The following is a 20,540-nucleotide window of genomic DNA, read 5'->3' as shown; positions in this document are numbered from 1 at the left end:
TCTATAAATAGCTCTGTCGCTATAGCATAGCTGCCAAATGTTTCTGTAAGAACCAAAATCTCTAACATTTGCCACATATGCAAACAATTCCAAAATGCAGAATTTAAAATTTGAAAAGTCATATCTCAACTATATATGGGCATTTATTTCCATTTCATCAAAGCAGAATATATTTTATAGCAAAATTCAAATGAGTTACAAATGTGAATCATATCATCATAAATACCATAATTTTGGACATAATTAATGTCATTTGTTTCTAATACAAGCCAACCAATGTCAGAACTACAAAAGCATAAGATACTAAAATATACATATAACACATCAATCTTATGTAACAAACTATGTCAACCTACATGCTGAACATAAGCATAGCATCAATACATCATATGGTGTAAATCATATAATAAAATAAAACATATAAATTAACCTGCCATCGAACCTTAGTGTCCATTTGCATGTAGTCCTATCTCCAAGCTATCGGAATATTGTCCATCTGCTATCATGAGATGAAAGAGTGGTCCAGGTGCTTTTACTACCCAACCATGGAGTGGTTAGTTCCTCGAGGTTCTCTGATTAAGAAGAACTACCCAACCTTGGCACAAGAAGGCTAGCAACTTGGCACAATTGGATCGGAAGGATCTGGTGTAGCCTTTGTGGTTAATCTACTTACACATATATCTAGTAGAAACATACAAAAAGATGTGAAAGAGGGAAAACAAAGTAAAATAACCAATGCATTTCAGTCATATGTTTTACCGAGTTTGGCCAAGCATCATGAACCAATTTAGTGTAAAAGACTTGTAGGCAATAAGAAAAGAATAACCAAAATCATTATTTGATATCCTTTTAACTACCCTCCTCTTTCGATCCACATTCAACACCCAACCTTACAACTCAATCACTATAAAGATGATAATTACAATCCCACGGATTAATTCTAGTAATTTCAGTCCTTCAAGATAAACAAATCAACTCTTAATGGAAAATCTATTACTAAATCTTTAATTTACAAAGAATCAGAATTTAGCATTTTAAGATCAAACCATGAGTCTTTGAAGAGCTTCTTTTATCTAATCTCCTAAAATTTCATTTATCATACTAGAATGATACAAGAGCATCTTGGTTTTTCTCAGTGGCTACTTTGGAGTTCATGGGAGGAGGCTCGATAGTTGCTTTGGTGGATGCTTGGACTAGTACTCGATTAAAGAAGGAATTTGGTGCTCAGCATACACTGGAAGCTCGGCATGGTCTGTGGAGCTTGGCATGTTGTTGGGAACTCAGCATGGCCTATGGTTTCTTGGCATGGTCTTGGGACTCAACATGGTCTTTGGTCACTCGGCATGGTCTTTGGTTACTCGGCATGGTTTGGGGGAGCTCAACTTTACTTAGGAATTTGGTGCCTATTATAGGTCATCTATCTAATTTTCTAAAATTATTTAGAGGATAAAAGTTTGAGGGATAGAAGAGGGCCTAGATTTCTAACTATGATTAAAACTTCGAGTTCTAATTCATCCGGGGCTAGGAGATATTACAATTTTACTAAGACATCAATTTTGGGAATTTAATTGTTGTATGAGGCCGACTTTGGCATTTAATTTATGTATTTGTATTTAATTTGTGTTTTGGGCCGACCTGTGGCTTAGATTGGTATAAGTAGGGGTTGTGGGGAAGTCTTTAGGCATTATTCATCTATGAAGAAGAGGTAGAGGAGCTTGGAAGAGTGAATTTTTAGAAGGGCTAGTAGCTGCAGCTTGGAAAACAAGGAGATTGCTTGGTGGGCTTGTGAGCACAAGTTGAGAGCTTCCTTGGAGGTTTCTACTAGAGTGTGGATCTAGACTAGCTAGGGTGTGGGATTGGATCTTGAGAAATCTTGTATAACTATTACTTTCTTTTTGTTTGGTCGTAATCAGGAAGGCCTTACAACCCAGCACATTGCATGTAATCAGTTATATTTTATGAATATATTATTATGATTTGGTATCAAATTTTGCATTATTACTCCTTGTTTTTTGTGTTTTTGCTTCATGGTTGTATAGCTAGGGGCTAGGAAATCTCCTTTGGGGATTCTACTACCTTGCATTGTGTCAAGTGGTAGCAGAGTGAAGGTTGTTTCTGAATGTTTGGACAGATCGCTGAAGTTGAGGGAGTTTGCACTAGGACTTGGGTTGGAGAAGTAGATTTGAGTTGATTTTGATTTGGTGGTGGATTTTCTTTTTGGATTCCTAGATCTCTTGGTTGTGAGGTGGTAGATTGTGGTTCTGGCTTGCAATTGCAAAGGGCTTACAGATGGATCGATGGATGCAAACATGGATGAATAATCTTGTTGAGGCATAATCGTAGAGAATTTTTGGATTGCAAATCCATGGTCCTAGACTTGTGATGTAGTTCTTGATTGTTCATGCAAGGTGGTAGGTTGCGATTTGACTTGAAAACAATTCAAGGTTGTCACAAGGAGCACGGGAAGGATTCATTGTAGAGGGTTTTTGAAGATCTTGGGAGATGGCTCTGAGAGGATTGGACCTTGAGATGATTGCAAAACTCCATGATATAGTGGAGTGGAATTTTTCTAAGATGTTTTCTTGGTTGGATGCTAGATTGGTTCATCAAGCTAAGAAGGTCAAGGTGGTAGAGTTTGGTTTTGTTGATCAGTTTGTGGAGTTTGATAAAGAACCTACAGAATAGATAGAAGTTGTTCCTAAAGATATTCCTAACCTTGTTGATGCTAGGATGGACATTGGTTTTCATGATCAGTTGGATGAGTTTGACATGGAAATTGTAGAGCACTTGGTCATGGATGATCTGGTTGCTATTGGTGGTGAGTTGTGTGTTGCAGACCATCTTGTTGTAAGCAATGAGATGGTTGGTGTTGAGAGTTCGGCATGTGTTGATGGAGATCTTCATGTTGCTACTGATGTGGATTTTGTGGCTGATATGGAGTCCCTTGTTGTTGGTGTGTATTCACTAGTTGTTATTGTGGATGAGGATTTTATGTTGAAGCATTATGTTTAGTTTGTTCCTGGGAGTGAGCATGATACTTGGATGGTTGAGATTCTAGTGTTTGATAGAATGATGTGGATGTGGATGATGTGTAGATTAGTTTTCTTATCCCTGTTGGAGTGGAAGCCTTTGGTGAAGATGAAGTTGGTTGTTGCTCTTTCTTTGGGCATCAAAGTGTGGGACACACTTTTCTATTTACCTAGGGAGTCTGATGCAGAAGCATCTTGGTTTTTCTTGGTGGCTACTTTGGAGTTCATGGGAGGAGGCTCAGTAGTTGCTTTGGTGGATGCTTGGACTGGTACTTGATTAAAGAAGGAATTTGGTGCTCTGCATACACTGGAAGCTCGGTATTGTCTGTGGAGCTCAGCATGGTTTTGGGAGCTTGGCATGGTCTATTGTTTCTTGGCATGGTCTTGGGACTCAGCATGGTTAGAAGATCGAATTCTAATTCATCCGGAGCTAGGAGATATTGCAATTTTACTAAGACATCAATTTTGGGAATTTAATTGTTGTAGGAGGCCGACTTTGGCATTTAATTTATGTATTTGTATTTAATTTTTGTTCTTGGCTGACCTGTGGCTTAGATTGGTATAAGTAGGGGTTGTGGGGAAGTCTTTAGGCATTATTCATCTATGAAGAAGAGGTAGAGGAGCTTGGAAGAGTGAATTTTGAGAAGGTCTAGTAGCTGCGGCTTGGAAAACAAGGAGATTTCTCGGTGGTCTTGCAAGCACAATTTGAGATGTTCCTTAGAGGTTTCTACCAGAGTGTGGATCTGGACTAGCTAGGATGTGGGATTGGATCTTGAGGGATCTTATAGAACTATTACTTACTTTGTATTTGGTCGTAACTGGGAAGGCCTTACAGCCCGACACATTGCATGTAATCAGTTATATTTTATGAATATATTATTATGATTTGGTATCAGATTTGGCATTATTACTCCTTGTTTGTTGGGTTTTTGTTGCATGGTTGTATAGCTAGGGGCTAGGACATCTCCTTTGGGGATTCTCTTGCCTCGCACTACATCATAGAAAGAAAATTATGGCTTTGTTAATTTTTTGTTAACTATCCCTTTCATATTGTAAAATTAAGATTTCAGAACACAAGTTCAATAAAAATAAATTAAGAGTAATAATTTGTTGTTGGTTTTCTAAAAAATTGTAGCCCTATTCAACTATTTAAAAGAATATAAGCATATTGAGATAGAGAGAGTATTGTAGATGGAGTCTCGTGATTCTCCATTTGTAAGATTTACTATGAGTTTAATATTTGCAACTACTATATGTCCCACTTTCTACCTTGCTCAACAAGATTTGATTAGACCCTAAAATTTACATTCTTTACCTATGGATTGTGTCCCTTTCTTAAATCTACTAAATAAATCATATCTAGGTAGATTTATATCCTTTACATGTTGTTTTTTTGATTTAAAATAAAAGTTTGAAATGAAAGCTAACAATCCATATGAAAGAAAATAAAAACAAATGAAGTTTCTTGGAGTTAACTTCTACCTTAGATCTATTGTTAATTGTCAAACATAAATTTTCAACCAGAGATATGAACAAGGCTAGAATCTCCATTGATAGTAGAGGGTCAACTAAAGAAAACAACATTTCAATTTCCTATACCTTCAACTAAAAATTTGATAAGTCCTAATTTATTATCAAACATCATAGAAAAACACTAAGTTCCATTTTTGTTTTCAACCATTGTATCACAACAGACACCAATTTCATATAAATCACTGGTTTATAGAGGAGAAATGGTTACAGCCTAGATGGACTAGCTAGAGATGGGCTAATGTCTTTCTAGCCTTGTAGTATCCACCTCCACTAATCACGTCTAACTAAACATAAGGATTCACTGCCTTCATTGCTTGATACAATAATGGAACATCAATTTGCTAGGCACATAAATTTTACTTTAGAATTCATTTTGCACATAAAACTCTCCATATACTGATGGAGTGGCAATCACATCTTATTTTAATAAAAATCCAAACAAAAATAGAATATGAGATAACAATTACTTCCTTACCATTCACATCAAACTGCTACTAGCATGTACATCCTAAAGAAACACCAATTTTTTTTTTGGATAATAGTTGTTGTTTAGTTCTATTTCCTAACATTTTTATTTCCTTCTAAACTTGACGATATGTTTGAATATTGTAGGAAACAAGGAAAATAGACAACAAAACATGAACCGGCTAGAAATATTCTGAAGTTCATTTCACCATATATTTTATTCTACTGACTTCAAAGATACCAAATGCTTTATGATAAGTATATACGGAACATGGTAATAATTGCTGAGATGTTTTCAATGACTCTTTTTTTCACATAAGCTATGCACAAAAAGATGAAAATAGAGAGGAACCTAAATAGATTTGTACTCCATAGAAAGCCACCTTGAGCAATTGCTTCCTTTCACCCAAGCTCCTACCTCTGTGGTTTGTCCTCCTTTCTCTTGTGGCTTCCTTCCCCAAAAATGTGTCTCCCTCCTCCTTTACCACCGACTCTCCTCTTTTTTGTGGTTTGTAGAAGAAAAAACTTTTCTTTTCAAAAGAAAGCCTAACCTCAATGAAATTCTTCTCCCCTTAAAATAACACTTCCTCCTCCTAAAATTACTCATAGTTCTTGCCTTCCTCTCAAATAACTTGTCTTTTACCAACTGTCGTTTCCTTTTCTCTAGCCATTATCATAATGGATATTTAATTCAACTTGTTAGTTTTTATTTTCATTCCCATGACCTTGGGGAATAACTCTAGTAAAGAATGTGGATGAAAAATTCACTTTTAGTTATATTTATTAACAATAAATTTCTCAACTAACAATTCCGATTTCAAATTGGAGCATAATAATTACTAATATAAAAATTAGGAGCATAATATTTATTTTAAAAACTAAAGTATAATATTTCTAAAACGATTGACTCTTCTCAGGATGAGAAGAGGGAGAAAGGGTAGGGTTTTATGGGCCCCTACCTGTCAGCACAAACCTTGTATGTTTATGGTATGTCGAAATGGAAGAACGAAAGTTCTTGGTATATAGCCCCGATTGGGCATCTGTTTGGTGTTGTGCTCGACTTCTCCTGGTTGGAAGAATCCACCTTTCCATAGTTTTGATTCATTGTGAATCCTATTGTGTAAACCATGTATGATTATGCTTGTTTGATTGTCTCTTGGTTATGCTTGGTTGTCACCCGATCAGATATTTGTTTCCTCCATGGTTCTAGAGATGTGTTGCAGAAAACATTATAAATCCATTGATGAGGGTCATGAAGAAAATGCAATTATAATGTTGAAATTTGGGATTGATATCCTATGTAAATTGGTATTTCAAAATTTGTTGGATTGGCAACGAAGTCAGGTTTTCTTCCTGATTCTTTCCCAGCTGAGCCTTTGAATCAAGTTTGCCAATAAAATTGGTGTTTGAGTAAAATTGTTTATCTTGTGATTTAATTGTAATTTCAAATTTGATGGATGCACATCAGGAGTAAGATGATTTGATGATGGTTTAATTGAGAAAATTTTCAAGTTCCTTATATGTTCAAATGATAATTATGTTAAAGAAATTTGTTTTTGAGTTGTGTTTAAATTTTATAATTATACATGTGCGTGAGGAAGTTAAGTGAATTTACTTGAATACTTGTTTATCACATTTAATCCTATTATCACCTCTAAATTTTAAAACATAACTTGTTGGTGTTTTTGGGCATGACAGTATTAATGGTTTTTTTGTATGGGGAGATGTATATGCAGTAGTTAAGTAGAATGTATTAAATAAAAGTTTTGGCTTAGATGTTATTGTCATTTTCAATTGCATGGTGATACAGGTTAATAGCTAGTGGTTAGGGGTTAGTGGTAAAATTAGATATGAGGTGGTAGCAAGTAAAGTAAGATGGAAGGGATAGTTCATAGTATAGTTTAAGAATAGTTAGTAGAAAATGTTAGGAGTAAGGTGATTAGCATTTTCATATAAATATGTGTGTTAGAGCGAGTAAATCTAAAATGTTAGTAGTAATACCTAGTTAAATTACGACAATTAAATATATTAGAAATACCTTAGGTGAGATAAAGTATTAAATTGTGAATTTTATAATAATGTAATCTTTGGCTAAGGTATAAACATTTTATGTCCTAGGATTCATCTTGATAAATGAGTAAAGGTTGATATTGGTATGTCTCAATAAGAGGAATGAGACTCTTGGTAGAAGTAGAAGAAGAATGATATCATGAAGAAGAGGTAGGTGAAGACCTACATGAATGATATTTAGAAGAATCATGGTAAGACTTGGAATATGGAGAATATCAATGATATTTAGAAGAATCATGATAAGACTTAGAGGATGAAGAATGTGAATGATATTTAGAAGAATCATGATAAGACTTGGAAGATGAAGAATGTGAATGATATTTAGAAGAATCATGATAAGACTTAGAAGATGAGAAATTTGAATGATATCTAGAAGAATCATGGTGAGAATTGGAAGATAAGTAATATTTAGAAGAAGGATATCTTGATATGCCTTGCATATGATCCTAGCAAGAATGTTTGATTTCTTCCCGCTTTTCATCATTTTTGTCACAAGGTTAGCATCCATATATCTATTGGAGTAACAACACTTTTCAAATTCAATAAGGAGGTTTAGTTCATCTATGCTTAAATGAGGGTCCCTAACAAGATATTCAAGATCCATGGTTCCAAAAGAAGAAGAATCAACCATGGAAGAAGAGAAAGGATGAATAGAAGAAGGTAAACTATATGATGATTGGAGGAAAAGAATCAAGAAGACATGAAGAAGAGGAAGAAGGGAAATGGAAGACTAGAAAGACATGGAAGATGAAGAAGAAAGAAGACCAAGAGTCATTTTGTGAAATTTGATACCATTTGAGTTCATTTGAATGTTGAGCAACATGTAATAGAAGTTGTAACCAATTTAAAAGAAAAGGTACTAGTTGATAGGATAACCCTAAGAAATGTTGGTACCAAACTAGGATAGAAAAAGAACTCACTTGTCCAAAAGAGAAATGATAAGATAAAATATTGTAATAGACATAAACCAACACTACCAAAGAGGTGCCCACAACTTTCGGTGAATACCCTAAAACATATGGATCAGGAGAATGATTTACCCAAATTATAATTAATTGAAATTGAATTTTTGATGAAAGTGGATGGACAAGAGATTACTAAGACTCTCCAAGCATAATATCAAAGAATCCAAGGTATATATTTCTCAACAAGGATGGTCTCTAACTCACCAACTTTGAGCAAGGTCACTTGTGAAATCAAAGATTACTAATTCAAGAGGTTAAAGCACCATAACCCAAGGTGCAAACAAGCTTCTAACAATGGGTAAAGTAGCCTAATCTTAACCAGATCAACCTAGGGAGATTGGAAATAATAGGACAAAAAAGTAGGTTGATCATAAAGTCTTGACTCAGGAACTCATATTTTGTTTTTTATAAATGTCCAACTAGGTGCATCAAAAGATTTTTAATCATGAACTAGGCATGCAAGACAACAATCAGGGATTTCAAGCAAATGTCTTCAAATAATAAGCAAGGGACAAAGCAACCTTGCACATGAACAAGAATAGTGTCATAGTATCAATCTAATCCCGAGAACCACTACTGTGTATGTTCTCAAAATATTTTCCAATCATGCACATATTCTCAGAAAAGAAAATTTGGCAGCACTATGGTTCTTAGTAATATTTAACTCTATAGCTTTTGCAATCTAGAGTGGGTGAAATCCAATTCTAGTGCACTAGGGTTTTGACATATTTTGAGAATTTAATCGATCGAAGATCCTGAGGAGATCTAACAACCCAACAAAAGACAACACCCATGAGGATTTCCCCCACAAGGACATTTATATAATGGTTGTCACTACCATGCCAAAAATAGTTATTACCACTTGAGGTTCTATCCACGTGGTTGACCTAATAAAGGAAATTTCCACTACGATTAACCCTCTTTAATTAAGGAAGACACGTAAAGTTTTACCACATGGGGACTTGGTTTGGATTCAAAGGTTTCAAGTTTTTGATGTGCCCAAAAGGCAACAGAGCATACTCCTCTAGCCTTTTCACCTTACCCAAACATAGTGAACAAGATTTTTTGACATGCTAATTTGAAATCACCACACCAAATTTTGGAAAATCCAAAGACAAAAACCATCAATCTTAAAAGAGAAAGTACTAATGGATGTTGAGGACAAATACAAGCAAAATAGTGAGATAATAACAAATATCCTTCCCTACCTATAAGGGGATCTATCATCAAGAGGAGCTTTGGATGTAAAAAAAGTGAATGAAGCTCAATCTCTCAAGATCTCCTAAATAGTGTTCATGGGACCTAATTACCATGTGAAACAAAAATGCATGAAAGCAAATGTAGATCCAATTTTAGAGCACCAAATGAAGTTTGAATCTATGAAAGCATGTAAAAGCACTCAAGCCAAATACATGAGATGTTCCTTCTACTTTCAAATAAAAATGTTATAGAGATCCAAAAATATATTTCATAATCCTTGCAATGCATCTTTTCTTTGTTGTACCTTTCATTTACACTTGAATGCTTGCTCGCAACGAACAAAGCAACAAGCAAAAGAGGCAAACACAAGATATGCAATATATATCTAACTTATGCAAAACTAGGGTTAGATCTAAAAATCTAATTTTTAAGAGTGATTATAATCAACAAATTACCCAAATGAAAGCTCACATCATGTATTGATCCATTGTGAAAATTAAATGCAAGCTATTCATTAAATGTCCTTTTTTAATATTGATTTTTGACCTAGTCATCAAGATTGGACCTATATGATATGAAATATGATCCAAAACCCTAAATGTAGAAAAGAAACCCCTATAAAAAAATCAGAGAGGTTTCCAAAAATGTCAAAATTTTGAAAATATCTTTTTATGTGTGCCCTAGGGAGCCATTTTGTCAAAATAGACCATTTCTTGCAAATCAAATTATTGAGCCTTAATATGATATTTAAAATTAAAACACAAAGAAGCAGCCCTATTTATAATTTAGAGACCTTTTCAAAAATGAAAAGTTTTCCAAAAAATGTGCTAATTTTCTCCTTAAAATGATTTTTCATGAAAATCAAGAAAAAATTATAAAAAATAAAAAATACCTTGGAAAAATCTAAAATTTTTACTGAAGCTTCTCTAATGTGTTGCCAACTTTTAGAAACAAAATAAGACCAAACAAGCCATTTTGGAGATATGATCAAATATTTAAGATCTAGGATTTTTCATCTCCAAACAAATCCGTACAAGGGGGTTAAATCTAAAAATGTTCAAAACCAGCAAGTAAAGGTGGGTTGCCCCATAGTGGGCACCAAAAATGTGTGCTTAAAATGTGAGCACACTTATATGAGTCATTATATCCAAGATTTCTCAAGAATGAGGTCTCAAATGGCAACTCATAGCTCTTTATTCATGGAGTGCAAGGGTTTTTAATGAATGCCCTCAGTTTTGACCTAGTTTGTGCCCATGCAAGTACACCATAAAATGAGAGATTCAAAGATCTAATATGCATGCAAATGGCAATGAAAGCTAATCTATATGATAAAAATGCAAAATAATGCAAGATCTAATCTATCAATGCAAGATCTAATCTATAAAAGCAAGATCTAAGCTAATATGAAAATGAATGGATGAGATATGATAATGGAAGCCATGGATGTGTGAGAGAAGAAGATTAGAAGATAAAAGTTCTCTACAAAAAGCTTTAGTATTCAGACTCCTTCTTCAAAAATCACTCTTCAAACCTCCAACATAAAAATAACATAGAGTGTGTGTATGTAAAATGAGGAGAGAGCTCTCCCTTATAAAGAAGATTGGACAATCAAGATTAAGAGGTAAAAAGATTTAATTAAGGGCGGAGAAAGAATGATCTATGTGAAATAAAGATCCACCAATAAGAAAATAGGAAAAGAATTAAATAGAATCCCACTTAGAAATATGTGCATTTAAGTGTAGAGGAATTTTTAATTTTTATTTATTTTATTTCCTCTTTAAGTGGGGATTTATTTAATTAAAAGGGAGATTTTCTTTTATTTAAATAAGACTTAGGATAAAATGATCAACCTTAGAAAATATTGAAATAATTGAATTTGATCAAGGAAATTGATTTGAATTGATTTAATAAAATATTGCAAACCATTTATTTAGGAAATTGATAAATTGAATAATGGGGGCCATAGTCTACATGACTATTTTAGGGTTTATACATTAAGTATCATTTTGAGAGAGAAAATTGTAGAGAAAGAGATTAGACTAGAATATGTCAGTATAAAGGAGAAGATTGTAGATATATTAACAAAGTCGTTTCGCAAGGATACATTTAAGTACTTGTATGGTATGCCCTGAGTTATGCCCCTTCCTAATTTATAGTAGATGATGTAGAGATTACAGTATTCCAATGGTACATAGCACTATTGTTTATTTGGATTGAATGGTGATGCTTCCTTTATTGATATCAATGGGGGAAGTATATCAATGGGGGAGAAACAAAACTAATGAAGATTTGTTTCTAAGAGATTCAAATTTGTTTGATGAAGAGGATCAATTTTATTTTATATTATTCAAAAAGGAATAATACATAGGCTAATTGGACAATGAGTATGGTGGTCTTGCCCCTAAATTTTTTTGGATAGTGGGTCCTTCTGCCTTCTACAACTCCTAACAAGGTTGGCACAACTTTTAATAGGATTGGAATCTCCTCATAGGGATTCAAAGTCTCCTAATAGGGATACTCTTTTTTTAATGTATTTCATTGGCTCCTAACTAAATCTGTCCTATTAAAAGGAACTTATATATTAGTACATTATTCTATGGGTACTATTCCCATCAAGGATTTCCCTCTAAATAAGGGTTTCCCTAGTTTAACATATATGGTGTTACTATGTATGTGTATTTTCTTATAACATTTTTTTTTTAAATATTGATCATATGTTTGAGAATTAATAAGGTTAATAAAAGTTTTATTAATCAGATAATTGATTCACACCCCCTGCTCTCTCAGTTATCTTGGTGGAATTTCTAACACTATAATGTCTATACTAATCCAATTTTTAGAAAAAATAATGATGTTAAGATGTAAGCAATAATCTATGTGTCAAAATATGATTGGATGACATATTAATATGATTTAAAGGTGTGACAAAAGGATGATGAGATGATCCATACAATCAATGCAGTTGAAAGCAAACAAGTGATGATGAATTTTCTTGAAAAGAATAATCTAACTACCACAATTAGAAGATGGAAGAAATATTTGAATGTTGCTTCTACTTCAAGAACATTAAGGACTCTAGAGGAAGACCTTGAAGTGATAATGATCCAAGTAGTTAAGGCTCTCAAAGGGCTTCTAGGTTCTCTTTATTGTTTTCTCTTATTTTGTCCCATTCTCCATTTTTTTTGGTGTTTGTCAAGTGGTGGATTTTATTTTTTATAGGTTTCTTGGTTTTTAACAAATTTTATCTTTATCTTGCAATGTCTTATTTTATGGTCTCTAATGTTTATCTTATGTAACTTGAATTGGGGTTTTAGATCTCCTTAAAACCTATTTTACCTTAAACCAAAGAATTAGTACTAGTTTCTTTCATCAATCTCTATTAATGCAATATAGATATAATTAATGAAAAATTAATATAATAAATTAGAAATATTTCTACAATTACTCTATAGATTTAGGAAAAACAAGATTAATTCTATCTTTTTTAACTACTCAATCTTATTGTATGATGACTTGTTATATTTTTACATTTGATAAATTAGAAAGATTATAGTTTCATTTAATTGGATATATTGTTAAATGCTATGATGAATCTTTAATTTTTTATAATTTGAATTAGTTTTGGAGTTAATTACACTCACATTTTAGTCCTTATACAATGATTGTGCCATATATTGATAAAATATTTAACAAATGCACCAATACAAAGAAAAGTAGGATTTGTTACCAAATAAATAGATGATTTAGTAGTAGGAACTACCTTTAGGATAGTTGTAGAGATTCTATTGTCATGTCATGTAGAAAAATGGTTGCAATACAACTAAGTTCCTACCCAGGACTTATAGAATAGTCATGATTGTTTAAATAATAGACTATAATACCACACAAGTTCCTATAAGCCTTTCAAGATATCATGCTTGTTAGAAATAATAGTCCACCAAGATAACTGAGGAGGGGTGAATCATTTATCCAATTAAAAAATTTATCAACCTTAATTGATCTTAACCATTCAATCAAAGTAAATAGTAACCATAACAAGATGCACATACACAATTACACTAGATTTGTTAACTAGGGAAACCGTTGATCAGAGGGAAAACCCTGGTGGGAATGATGCCCACAAAGATATACTAATGTATGTATTCCTTGTTAGAGGATGGACCCTGTTAGGAGTCTATAAACACATTCAATACATAAGAGTCCCTATTAGAAGAATTTGAATCCCTAATAGGAGATTCAAACCCTGTTAGGAGTTGTAGAAGGTAGAAGGACCCTCTATCCAAATAGATTCTAGGGAAAGACCACTAAACTTCACTATCCAATGATCTCTCAACTATTCATTCCAGAATAATTATTTGTACTATACTTCATCGTCTTTCCTATGTCCTGTCAACTAGACCAATCACTATTAGATCTTGTAAACCAAGTCACAAACCTTGGATCTCAAAATAAAACTTTGGCAACCAACTTCGGTCTACTTTGCTTATCCTTGCATATCAATATTCTACTCTTCATGCTTCATGCAATTTGTTCATGCAATCAAAGGAAAATGTCCTTCCTTTATACCAAATCCATAAAAAAATTCCTTAAGTTAGCTATTACACCATCTCAATTATTATTGTAGGACCTCATTAAGAACACATTATACTTAGTGATAACATCAATCACTAGCCTTGTAACTTGAATAACTTTATGTATGTGTAATATTATGATGAGTGAGATTAGCCATGTTATCTCCAACATGTCTTCTACATGCCTTTAACCTTGCTTCTTAGAATAACAACTTGCTAAGAGATATAACAAGATTACCTGAACATGCTTCAATAACTCTATCTTAGGAAAACCTTAACCAAAAACTTGCATAACTTCTTCTAGAATTTATATCTTTTTCTCTCAAGGTTAGTTTCATATTCTAGATGCTTAATAGTATCTCTTATTAACCTTGCTAGTGAAAATACTCAACAATCTATTTGTACCAACTTGATCTTTACCATTGTCCTTCTCTCAGATACCATAGTAAACTACTATGTTAACATCAATGGCAAACATAGTCATGAATGTAACATATCATCAGGATAATTCTCTAAACATATTTCTACATTACTCCCCCATAGGAGCATCATTACCATTCATTCTTCCAAAATCCCCCCCCTTTGGCATTGATGGCAACATAGAGGAAAAACATCTAGTTCCAAGAATACCAACTATTAAAGATTGTTATCCTTTCTTTTCAAATCCTCTTCATCAATCATTCTCCCCCATTGATATACCTCAATGTGCTTTGTAACTTCTCCATGTATCAAATTTTTTTTCATGCTATAATCTCTCCCCCATTGAAATCAATGTCAAAGGTTTCAACAACCATCTATCAGTGCAACAATTGTCTCTGACCTACTCAAGTGTCCAAAGACACAGTTCAAAAAAACATCGATGAAGAGTCCTAGATGACTTTGTCCATCACAGATACTACCTCATATAGGAAGCATCAACATTTAGTCTGGACAAACAGTAGGGCTTTGTATCATTGGACTAATGCACTCTTGCATCATCTACTCTAATGTAGGTAGGGGCATAACCCCTAGTATACCTTACAAATACTCAAAAAGTCTCTTTAGGAAGAGGCTTTTTTGAAAATATCTACAATCTTCTCTTTGGTGATTACATACTCCAGACCGATTTCCTTTTTTGCAACTTTCTCTCTCAACATGTGATATTTGATAGAGATGTGCTTAGTCTTAGAATGCAAAACTGGATTCTTAGACATATTCATTGTGCTTGTGTTATTAAAATGTATGATAATAGGTTCATTAAATTCTATCTTTATATCCTTCAGCATTTGCTTCATCCAGAGAACTTGATTACAATTGTTTGTTGTTGCAACATATTCTGCCTCTTCTATACTCTATGAGATACAATCCTACTTCTTGCTTAACCAAGAAACCAATCTTCCTCCAATAAAAAATGCTCCACCACTGGTGCTCTTTTTGCCATCCATATTGTTTGCCCAATGAACATCAATATAAACATATAAAGTGAAATCATTAGATCTGTCATACCATAATCTAAACTTTGGTGTTCCCTTTATATCTCTAAATATCCTTTTAACTATTGCATAATGTGCTTCTCTAGAATTAGCTTGAAATCTTGCAACAATTCCAACTACATTTTCCATATTCAGCCTTGTGTGAGTCAGATATTGTAATCCTCCAATCATATATCTATACTTTTCCTACTCAATAGTAGGTTTCTCATCCTTTGTAGATAACTTATGTCTAGTTATCATAGGTGTTCCAACTAGTTTACATATTTCCAAACCAGATCTTTTCAATAGATCTTTCAAATGCTTTGTCTGAGAAATAAAGATCCCTTATTTATCCTGCACAACCTGTAATCCTAAGAAATATTTCATTTCCCCTATCATGCTCATTTCAAATTCTTTCTTCATTTCTTTTACAAACTTGTCACTTTCATTATCATCTTCTCCAAGAGTCCAAATATGATATCATCAAGAAATATTACCAAAGTCATCAATCCATCATCTATTTCTTTCTAGTCTAGATTATTGCCTGCAATACCTTTGCTAAATCTAAGTTTTTTCAAATGCTTGTCCAACCTTACATACTAGCTTTTGGGTGCTTGTTAATGTTTTCTTCAATCTGCATACCATGACCTTGTAATCTGTTAAAGGAAAAACTTCAGCCTATTCTATGTATACCTTTTCTTCAAGTTCTCAATTTAGAAATGCTAACTTGACATCCATCTGATACACTTTGAATTTCTTATGTACTACATAGGCTAAGAATAACCTTACTACTTCAAATCTTGCCACAAGAGCATAGGTTTCTTCATAGTCTATTCCTTGTTGTCTTGAGTAACCTTTACATACCAATCTTTCTCTATTCCTTACAACTTCATCTTGTTCATTCATCTTGTTCCTAAATACCCATTTTGTTCCTATCACATTTTTTACTGTTGGTTTAGGGACCGATTCCCATGTCTCATTCTTCACTATTTGATCCAATTCTTCTTTCATAGCTTGCTTCCAGTAGTCATCTCTACATGCATCATCTGCATTATTTTGTTCTACTTGAGATATTAGACATAGCATTGATTCTACTTCTTGTCAGCACACCTTTATCTTTTTCTACTAATGATCTACTCTAGTGGATGATTCTTTGTCATATTCTTACCAGAAGTAGGAGTTGTTATCTCAACTCTTAGCTTAGTTCTAGGTTTCAAATTTTGTTCCTACCTTTTCTCTCCTTCATTTTGCAAATCATTGTTAGTCTTAAAGAATACTTCATCATTCCTTTTAGTAACAAAAACATTCTCATCATCAGAATTGTAGTCAAATATTCTTTCTTGTATCTTGAATTTCTCATCAACTCTTACATTTGCACTTTCAACAATAGTCTTAGCTCTTAAATTATAACATCTATAAGCTCTTATTTTTAATGAATAACCAAGAAACATAACTCCATCACTTCTAGCATCAAATTTACAAACATCATCATCTCTTTTGATATAACATTTTCTGCCAAAAATTCTAAAATACTTAATTGTAGGTGAGTGACCAAACCATAGTTCATAAGAGGTCTTATTTGTGTCTTTCTTGACATGCACTCTGTTCATAGTGTAGACTATTGTATTCACAGCTTCTCTCCAAAATGACTTGGATACATCATTCTTAGCTAACATAACTCTTGCTACTTTTGTTACTAACTTATTTCTTCTCTCTACAATGCCATTTTGTTCTAGGGTTCTTAGAGTGAAAAAAATGTCTTTTGATTCCATTAGCTTCACAAAAGATGTTACACTCATTTGAAATAAATTCTACTCCTCTATCTAATCTTTAAAATTTAATCTCAATACCTGATTCGTTCTCAACTCTATTCTTGAATATCTTGAACTTGTCAAATGCCTTAGATTTTTCTTTAAGAAATGCAACCCACATCATTCTAGAAAAGACATCAACAATAATCATGAAGTACCTTTCACCATAGAATCCTTTAGCCTTTGTAGGACCACTAAGATCTGTGTGTATAATCTCCAACTTTTTTGTAGTAGTAAACTCCTTGCTGGGAAAAGAAGCCTTGTTATGGTTTGGCAATACACACTCCTTGAAAATTGTGTTAGTAGGCTTAAAAATATTAGGGAAATATCTAACTACAAACATATTACTAGTTTTCACAATGTTGTCAAAGTTTATATGACAAAATCTCATATGTCATAAGCAATTGCCACCTAACTTTGCAACCAAACATGCTATTTTAGTGGGATTTAGTTGAAATAAGTTACCTCTAGATTTAGTTCCTATTCCAATTACCTTTCCATCTTTGTCTTTGATCATGCATGTCTTCTGTATGAATTGCAACTGATAGCGTTTATCCACTAGTTGTCCAACACTCAAAATATTGTGGTTCAAACCATCAATAAAATATACATCCTCAGTGTTAGTATCACCATGAAGAGTTATAGATCCAATACTTGTAACATGAAAATGTGCATTGTGTTCAACTCTAACAATGTCTCCATCATAACTTTTGAAGTAAACAAACTTGTTCATATCACTAGTCATATGATGTGAATAACCACTATCAAATATCCAATTAGATTTTTTTTCAACTTGTGATACCAAAGCCATTTATCAAAATCAACTTCTTCATTAGCATATAAACAATCTCTATCTCTAGGTTTGAACTTTCCTTTATACTTTTTCTCTCTTTTAGGACACTTAGATGCATAATGACCAAAATCATTACAAGTCCAACATTTAAATATTTTCTTACCATCTTTTTCTCTTCTTACCAGAAGGGCTACTCCTTCTATCTTTCTTTTCTCATTAGATCCGCTACTACTAGCAAAATCTCCTCTAGCACTTGTGCTCCTTGATAGATTAGGTCAAATGTTTTGGGTACTAAAAGTTGTCTCTATTCTAGAAAATTCTCTAGACTGTCTACGCTCATTCTCAATTGTTTCAAGTCTCCCAAGTAATGTTTCCTTGGTGAAATCTTTGGTACAAGAGATCAAAAATTGTATCATTTGAACTACATGCTCAAATGGTGGTGTTAAAATCTTCAATATCTTCAAGATCACCTCATCATCTTCCTTGGTTCCTCCTTGCAATCTGATACCTATTGTAATTTCTAATATTATGCCTACATATGTTCTTATGGATTCATCTTCCATCATTTTAGCATCTTGAAATTCACAAATCTAGCTTTTTAGCCTCATTTTATTAGAATGTTCATCACCTCTAAAACTATTTTCCAAAACTTTGCAAATCTTATGAGAAGTATCAAGTGTTTTTACCTAGTTGTACTTTATTTCAGGAAGTGCAAACAATAGTGCTTCTCTAGCTCTCATGTTGCACATGAAAAGTTCTCTCTCATCCTCGGTACAAATTTTCAACACACTTTCAACAATATTTATCTTTTCTAATTTTTTCAAGATCCAATATCTTGGACCAATATACAGCAGATGTTTCTTCATCTTTTTCTTCATCTTGTCCTTCCTTTATATCAAATCCATAAAACAATTCCATGAGTCAGCTATTACACCTTCTCAATTAATTATTATAGGACCTCATTAAGAACATGTTATACTTAGAAATAACATCAATTAGTAGCCTTGTAATTTGAATAACTTTCCATAGATGTAATATTATGAAAATCAATATTAGGCATGTCATCTCCAACATGTCTTCTACATGCCTTTAACCTTGCTTCTTAGAATAACAACTTTGCTAAGAGATATAACAAGTTTACCAGAACATGCTTCCATAAACTCTATCTTAGAAAAATCTTCACCAAACCTTATATAACTTCTTTCAAACTTAATATCCTTTTATCTTGAGGTTAGATGCATATGCTAGACACTTAGTAGTATCTCTCATTAACCTCACTAGTGAAAATACTTAATGATCTATTCGTACCAACTTGATCTTTAGCGCTATTCTTTTGTCAAATACCATAGAAAACTATTATGTTGACATCAATGACAAACAAAATCATGAATTTAACATATCATCATGATAACGATCTAATCATGTTTCTACAATACTCTCCTATAGGGTATCATCAGCATTCATGCTTCCAATAATCTTATCTTTCAAAAATTAAATTTGGTAATATCAAATCATACATATCAACTCTCTTTCCATCATTAGAAAAGTATCAAATGAGATCAAGTTTTGAGTTAATTATTAAAAAAATTATTATCTAGAAAATGCTTTCTAGCCTTTATGTGATGGCTAGGGATATTGTATCAACTTCTTGGAAACAAATTTTTTTTGTGGCACATGAAAGTTTAGATTGGAAGAAATAAGAGATTATTAATTTTCATTGAGTAGTTATTAATTTTCATCAGAGTGGTTAAGAACTAAGAAATAATGGTCATGGTCTTTGGGAGTAGTTGTCTTTTGTACAAATAACATTGATTCAGTACCTATTTCAAGGTTTTTTTTAAAAACTTGAAATGAGAAATTCTTTGGGATTTTCTATAGAGAGTAATTCAATTAAATTGTTCTAAGAGTCTAATGAGAACACAATTTGATCATATTGTTGACATATCAGTCAAGTTTGTTATTAATGACATACACTTATTCAAATTGTAAGTATCTACCGAGATTATTGTATAGTTAACAGTGTTAACCAAGCATCTCAATTGTTACCAAGTTCTATAGTTGCTACCAAGTCCTTTGGACAAATTTCAATGTATACAAAGTAGTTACAACTAATGTGAAGATAAATAGTGTAAATCAAGCATCTTAGTGTATATCAAATTTACTAGTGCAAACTAAGCTGTGTAGTGCTTACCAAGCTTGCAGTTGATGTGATGTGAGTCCAGTATTAAACGAGCTACTCAATGTTAACCAAGTGACTTCATTTATGGTGATCTCAAGGTGATAGTGTTTACCAAGCTATGTAGTGGTAAAAAAGTGATTTAGTTTATATGTTGGGTTTCATAGTATTCACCAAGTTACCAGTGTAGAACGAGTTCAAGTCTACTTGGAAGTGATCATTATGGACCAAGCTTATACATCTACCAAGTGCATGATGATGTTGAGCATTGACAATGGATATTAAGTATCAAAAATTTAACAAGTCAATCTTCAGAACCTAAGTGTCTACATTTGAGCCAACTTTGTAATATTTGTGTAAACTTGTACTGTGGCTAACTTTGTAATTGTATAATTGGATTGGTATATATGTAATGTATTGTATCACATCCAATTTATGTATGGAATTGATAAGGAAGTAATGTGGTCATCAGGGAA

At 32.9% G+C, this 20,540-nt stretch overlaps 1 pseudogene; it reads left to right on the top strand.

Annotated features, from left to right (window-relative positions):
• The first annotated feature begins 1,153 nt into the window (after positions 1–1,153).
• LOC149569894 (calcium-dependent mitochondrial ATP-magnesium/phosphate carrier protein 3 pseudogene) overlaps positions 1,154–20,540 on the top strand; it is a 38,359-nt pseudogene continuing 18,972 nt past the window's right edge.

This window comes from Cupressus sempervirens, chromosome 3 (genome assembly GCF_028749045.1).
Source record: "Cupressus sempervirens isolate cs-2001-9-10 chromosome 3, ASM2874904v1, whole genome shotgun sequence".
NCBI lineage: Eukaryota > Viridiplantae > Streptophyta > Pinopsida > Cupressales > Cupressaceae > Cupressus > Cupressus sempervirens.
The sequence above is the reverse complement of the archived record's forward strand: the minus strand, read 5'-3'. Positions and strand labels throughout refer to the sequence as shown.